This window comes from Otolemur garnettii, unplaced genomic scaffold (assembly GCF_000181295.1).
Source record: "Otolemur garnettii isolate 467f Iridium unplaced genomic scaffold, OtoGar3 scaffold00101, whole genome shotgun sequence".
Taxonomy (NCBI): Eukaryota; Metazoa; Chordata; class Mammalia; order Primates; family Galagidae; genus Otolemur; species Otolemur garnettii.
In genome coordinates, this window is record NW_003852496.1 from 915947 (window position 1) to 923101 (window position 7155).

Genomic DNA, 7155 nt, shown 5'->3' on the forward strand with positions numbered 1-7155 from the left:
TCCTCCACTCTCAGGGGAACTGAGGTGCAGAGCGCCACGGCTCACTCGGGTCATGCACTGTGCTTCCTCCACTCTCAGGGGAACTGAGGTGCAGAGCGCCACGGCTCACTGAGGTCACACAGCTCCAAGCACCAGCATCTGTCTGTCATGTTCTTGTCCTGTCCACTGAGCACTGTGAGCCAGAAGAGATCCCTGGGGAAAGAGAGCTGGACCTGTGTGCTCTTTGTGTGAAGATGGTTTCTGGGGGATCCAGAGACCTGCATATTGCTACCCCGGAGGCGCCACCATCTTCCTCTATTCTCTCAGTGCTTCTCTATCCCCCAGGAATGGGTCAGGTGGATTCACCAGGCAAACCAATCACAGTACAAAGGTGAGCTGTTAGGTCTGCACCAGGAGAAGATGATTTCAAAATACCTGTGAAAATGGCTGCTGCAGAGAGCCAGGGAAGGAGCCAGGAGGGCAGTGGGGACGGCCGCAAAGTCAGTACAGCCACAGTGTTACGGAGCAGGGCAGGGAACCGTGAACATAAAATTCCCAAAGCCAGTGGGGACCCAACTCCCATGTGGCAGAACTGTTTAAGAATGCATCTGGGGAAGAGAAAACAATTATCTTGAATTAAGCCTTGGAGGAAGAAAGTTTTCCAGCTGGCAGATGCAGATGAGGGACCTGGGTGTGAGTGGGCGCCTTGGGCTGCACACACCCTGGAAGTGGAGGGTGCTCAGCTGCCTTGTAGGGTGTGAGCCACGGCTCTCAGAAGCCCTGCTCTCACTGACTGGCAAGCTCAGCCCATCCTGTTCATCTGGGCTGAGAACTGCTCAGAATCACAAATCAGTGAGGGAGACGATGGGGAGCAGCCACATCAAAGAGGCCACTAAGTGGCAGCCGCCACATTAATGTGATCCCTGGAGATGGGCAGAACCACAGCTGCTGCCCCTTCCCTCACACGAGCAGCTTCTGTGAGGGTACATGACCCCTCCCCCTCTACCTGGAGCCAGGACGCACCTGCCGGGGGAAGCAGCTCTGGGGAAGAAGCCAGACGGCTGTATGGTCCTCAGCGGCCGTAGTGCCTGCCACCTGCCAAGTGGCCCACTGCCCTGGGGGTGAGGCCTCCTGGCCCGCTTGCCCCTGCCAGAGACATTACTGTCATAACCTTTCTCGTCCTCATGTCCTCTGAAGGCAAGGTGGGATGGATATGAGTGTATTTTAATGTGAGTGAAATATATGGGGGTTTTGTTTGCAACATCTCTTGATGATAATTACTGCCATTCACTAAGCGCGTCACTAGGTGGTAACTACTCTACGAGGCACTTCCACTGGGTCCTGCTGTTTGCTGTGGTCAGTTCCATTTAGCAGATGGAGAACTGAGGCCGGAGCATAACTACCTTCCTCTGTCTGGTTACGTGGCAGGGCTGCGGTTACCCTTGTCTGTCTTTGCATCACAGCTATCCCTCAAAGGCCCTCTCTACATGGAAGACAGACAGCAAGGTGGAGCTGTCAGAGCCTGCCTGGGCTTTGGAGTGAAGCAGACCAGGGGCTCCGACCTCAGCCCTGCTGCCTCCTCTTTACACACCAGTGGGCAGGTCACTCCACCCCTGCAGCCTGGCTTCCTCAGCTACAAAATAGATACAACACCCTGGTTAGTGCTTTGAATGGTGGTTAAACGAGACTCTATGGGAAAAGTAGACCTAGGATGTTAACAGTGGTTGGTATTAATGGCACCGTTTGCTGTATGTAGACTAGGCAGGCAGAGTTCATGTTGAACCCTAACCCCCAACGTGATGGTGTTAGAAAGTAAGGGGCCTTGGGAGCTAAGCAGGGCATGAGAGCAGTGCCCTCAAAGAGGGGTCCCAGATCGCTCCCGTGCTCCTTCTACTACGTGGAGACCCAGAGAGAAGACACCATCTGTGAACTGGGGAGTGAGTCCTCCCAGACACCGGCCAGAGCCTGGACTGTAGACTTCCCAGCCTCCAGAACTGTGAGGGTCAAATGTCTGTTGTTCATAAGCCACCTAGTCTGCAGGACTGTCACAGCAGCCTTTATTAATAATGACAGTCTTAACAAATTGTGGTATGTGTACACCATGGAATATTATGTAGCCCTAAAAAAGATGGAGACTTTACCTCTTTTATGTTTACTTAGATGGAACTGGAACATATTATTCTTAGTAAAGTACCTCAAGAACAGAAGAAAAAGCATCCAGTGTACTAAGTAGTATTATGAAACCTATATATAATCAACCAAACTTTCATATGAAAGATAAAATACAGCTATAGTCCAGGAGGAAGGAGGGAAGGGGAGGGGAGAGGGTGGGTGGAGGGAGGGTAATGGGTGGGACCTCACCTATGGTGTATATTGCAAAGATACGTGTCAGATGTATTAAGAGTAGCGTATAAGTGTCATAACACAATAATTAAGTAAGTGAGGTGAAGGCTATGTTAACCAGTTTGATGTAAGCATGCCAAATTGTATATAGAATCAGCACATTGTACCACATAAATGCATTAATGTGTACAGTTATGATTTAATAAAAAAAAAATTTAAAAAAGAACCAAATAGCACCGTGATGGTTTACAGCAGAAAACCGTTCTTGGACCCTCACAAGCGACTGCTGTCACATCTGCCACGTGCTTCCTGTGGCGGTGCCTCTAGACCCTCACAAGCGACTGCTGTCACATCTGCCACGTGCTTCCTGTGGCGGTGCCTCTAGACCCTCACAAGCGACTGCTGTCACATCTGCCACGTGCTTCCTGTGGCAGTGCCTCTAGAACCTTGAATGGTCCGCTGAGGCTGATTTCCTGTCTTACCACTTTGAGGCATTATCTAGTGATTTCCTAACTTGACACTTGGAGAGTTAGCACTTCTCTGACTTCACCTCCCCCATTCTGTGTTCAGCATTTCTTTTTAAATTTTGATTAAATCAATAGTTAGTAAATAAATTATTACAACCTTGTAAGTAAAAAAAAAATAATGACAGTCACCTGAATCACTTTTACTGCACCTTGCTTGGTATGGAGTAGAACAGATTTGATGCATAACCTGAGTTTACAAAAAGCACTTTGTCTTTTTCCAAACAGAGTAAACAAGAGCACTATAGAGGTAGAAATTATTTTATTTAAACATGAAGGGGAAATAATTTTTGTGAGATTTCTTGGATTAGCAAATGATTATAACTTATATCATAAATGCCATAGAAATAAATACCAGCTGCTGACAGCAGTAATATTGGGGAGTTTTCTTCCAAGGTATTGGAGCGTCTTCTAATAGCTTTGAGTAGAGAGGGTGGTTGCTGGGATGGTAAACTAAATGTCCATGTATTTATTTAACATGTACGTATGAGGTGCCTACTGTTGGCCAGGCACCGTGCTTGCTGGGCCCTGGGGCTACAGTCTTAAATAAGGCAGTATCAGTCCCTGCCAGAAAGTAGCTTATAATATTTGTGGGATGGCAAATAGTATTTTAAAATTAATTGCAACATAAACAATTACCCAAACAATTATTGATTATGGTAATGAATTCCAGGAAAGAAAGAATTTGAACTAAAAACTGTACGTCAGGGGAGCCGAACCTAGATTTAGTCTTTGAGAAAGCTTCTTTAAGGAAAAGACATCTAAACTAAACTGACGCCGTGCAGGACTAGAAGTTGACCAGAGGAAGGTAGGGAAGAGAACACTTCACACAGGATTATCAGGTGCAGAGGCCCTAGACAAGAACTAATTTAGTTTATTCAAGGAACTGCAGGAAGGCCAGTGTGGCTGGAGATCAGTGAGCAAGAAGAGAGACAGAGGTGGAGAGGAGGGGCTCCTGGAGTCCACAAGAGCCAGACCACACAGGGATTGTAATTCCATCCTAGAGCGAGGAAATTCCATTTTTAGCTTTATTTCTCTTCTAATATGTGCATTTAAACTTTTCTGTAAACTTCTCTGTAAGCACAGTTTTAGCTGCATCCTGTAAGTTTTGATGTATTTTTCTTATAATTAAGTTCAAAATGTTTCTAATTTTCATTCTGATTTCTTCTTTGATTCATAAGTTATTTCAAAGTATGTTGGTTAGTTTCTGAACAGTTGCAAACTTCCTAGTTATTATAATTGATTTCTAGTGTAATGGTGCTATGATTACAGAACATAGTCTACATTTTTGGAAAATTTTTGAAATTTAATTTATGATTCAGTATAGGATCTGCTTTGGTAAGCTTTCCATGTGCTCTTAAAGTAACGGTGTGTTCTGTTAGTGATGTCCTGCTTTGTACTTGTCAGTTATGAGGTCAGTCATGTTCAGACTTCACATATTAGTGATGTCCTGCTTTGTACTTGTCAGTTATGAGGTCAGTCATGTTCAGACTTCACATATTATTAACGACTTCGAATTTACTGCTTCTTTGTAAGATCATTTTCCTTCTGACTATGGAACTTCCTTTAGTATTTCTTTTAGAACAGCTTTGCTGAAGTATCTTTATTTCACTTTTATTTAAAACAAATAGCAATCATTTCCTCCAGGTCTTTGATGGTATCTGTACATTTTCCCTTGATTCTTCTTTTGAAAAGTCAGCCGTTGGCTCGGTAGCACAGTGGTTATGGTGCCAGCCACATATACCAAAGGTGGCAGGTTCGAACCCAGCCCAGGCCAGCTAAACTAACGGCAACAAAAAATAGCCAGGTGTTGTGGTGGGCTCTTGTAGTCCGAGCTACTTGGGAGGCTAAGGCAAGAGAATCTCTTAAGCCCAAGAGTTTGAGGTTGCTGTGAGCTGTGATGCCACAGCTTTCTACCCAGGGCAACTGAGTGAGACTCTGTCTTAAAAAAAAAAAAAAAGAAAAGTCAGCATTGATACTACTGTTACTCCATTAATTACTTTTCTTTTTTCTGTCTGCTTTTAAGATTTAGTGTCTTTAGTTTTTAGGAGTTTTACTAAGGTCTGGGTAGGCATAGATTTTCTTCCTTTTTTCCTTTGGGGGTTCAGATCTTGGGGTTTGACACCCTTTTGTCAGAAATTTCCTTTTGGAAATTTTTCTGTCATTGTCCTCAAGAACTGCTCCTGTATTTTATCTTTCCTCCTTCCTAAGGATTTAGCTACATATATTGCTTTTCTCGTATGTCTCTTGCTCTTTATCTGTTTTACAGCGTTTTTTAAACTCTCCATGCTGTGGCCTGAGTTTTTTCCTACTGCTCTCTTAATTCATTAATCCTCTCTTTATTGTGTCAAGTTTGCCTTAAACCTGTTTATTGAGTCCTGAATTTTAGTTATTGGACTTCTTTTTAAATTGTAGAAGTTTTGTTTGTTTGTTTGTTTGTTTTAAAGATTAATGGTCTCTGGTGAAATTCTGCTTTTTGCTGTTTTCTTGAACATATTAATTACAGTTATTTTAAAGTCATCTTTGTTGCCTTTTTCCTTTTTCATGGTCCTATTTATTTGTTTGCCTGGTAATTCTTGACTGAATGTCAGACATTGTGCCTGGAAATCACAGAGTCTGTCTGTAACATGACCTTCCCCAGAGATGCCTGCAATGCCGCTTCCCAGAACTCCGCTTCCCTGCAGCTTCCTGGGCTCTGTGAGACTTCTGAAAATTCCACTCTGCTCTGCAGTGCTCTTTGACTTAGTTGCTTAGGTCCTTGCCTTGGTTGAGTAGTTTAAGAATTTGACAAATTTTTTTTTTTTTTAAAGAAAAACAGCATTGGCTCACTGCTCTGCGACTCCCTTCTCTACAGAATAGTGACCCTTCAAGTCTTAGCTGCCTTGGCAGCCTTAAGCTTCAAGAAATATTTTCTCTCTACAGTCCTGTGCGATTGCCAAAAGCCCCAGCGGCTTCTCTGCCTTTCCTCTGAAGCTGTCTGCCTAATGTTCAGTTTCACTTCTGCACCAACAGTTGGCAGAAACTTTAAGAGGAGAAGTGACTCCAAGAGTGAACACTCCCCTCCTCACAGGTCCCTCCTCTTCATAATTTTGGACCTCAAGTCCTAGTTGCCTTGATTCTTAGGTGCCTTCAAGCATAAGTCTTCTATAAGCTACTGCCTTATAGCTGTAAGCAACAGTCCTGATACAGCTTTTGAGGAATTTTAGAGTTTGCCAAGCAGAAAAGGGTCATTCCAGGTAGAGAAAATGCTAAGTACCAGAGCAGACTCAACCAAGCCCCCCCCCCTTTTTTTTTGGAGCATTAGGCATTGATGGCATGGGTGACTTACCCAACTTTTCTTGGGACCACCAGCCTTTACCAAGGTCTGAGTCAAGCCAAACATATTTCAGGATCTCAGAAGACTCTTGCTTCAGGGTCCCCAGAGAGCACTTAGCAGAAGAGTAGTGTTGGTGGCAAGGCTGCAGTCACAGTGTGAGGGCCCATCCTATTGAAGAGATAGAATGCGTATCCAAGGTATGTACACACGCACACCCCTCCACCTCACAGCAGCACAGAAGGCAGAAGTGTTCACATTGTCTGAGGAAGAGATTAAGACCCCAGGGAACATCCTGCATTTATTGTCACATCTTTTTTTATGACAGCCTTCAGTCCTCTTCCCGTGGGATTCATTCAGAGCCTTTCTTGGCTTCTTATTGTCATGAAACTTGTACAGTCGGGCCTGGCCCCGCAAACAGCCAGTCTTCAAAGAGATTAGAACAATTGAGTTGAAGGAAGAAGGTTATTAACTATTTCCTGAAACTGAGTCATAGAGTTCTAAGGACTGTGATGCACAGAAGTCTGATTCATGTGGCTGTGGCTGGCTTAAGACTGGCAGGGGCCAAACTGTTACAGTGTGCTCCTTAGCCCTGTGTGTGCACTGTGTGTGCCCTGTGTGCTCCTTAGCACTGTGTGTGTACTGTGTGCGCCCTGTGTGCGCCCTGTGTGCGCCCTGTGTGTGCACTGTGTGCGCCCTGTGTGCTCCCTGTGTGCGCCCTCTGTGTGCCCTGTGTGCGCCCTCTGTGTGCACTGTGTGCGCCCTGTGTGCTCCTTAGCCCTGTGTGTGCCCTGTGTGCTCCCTGTGTGTGCACTGTGTGCGCCCTGTGTGCTCCCTGTGTGCGCCCTGTGTGCTCCCTGTGTGCTCCCTGTGTGCGCCCTGTGTGCTCCCTGTGTGTACACTGTGTGCGCCCATGTGCTCCCTGTGTGTACACTGTGTGCTCCCTATGTGCTCCCTGTGTGCGCCCTTTGTGCTCCCTGTGTGTACACTGTGTGC

At 45.5% G+C, this 7155-nt stretch overlaps 1 protein-coding gene across 1 annotated transcript in view; it reads left to right on the forward strand.

The window, feature by feature from the left end:
- The window catches only part of CHCHD6 (coiled-coil-helix-coiled-coil-helix domain containing 6), a 263209-nt gene that overhangs the window by 218725 nt on the left and 37329 nt on the right, over nucleotides 1-7155 (forward strand). The window lies entirely within an intron of this gene.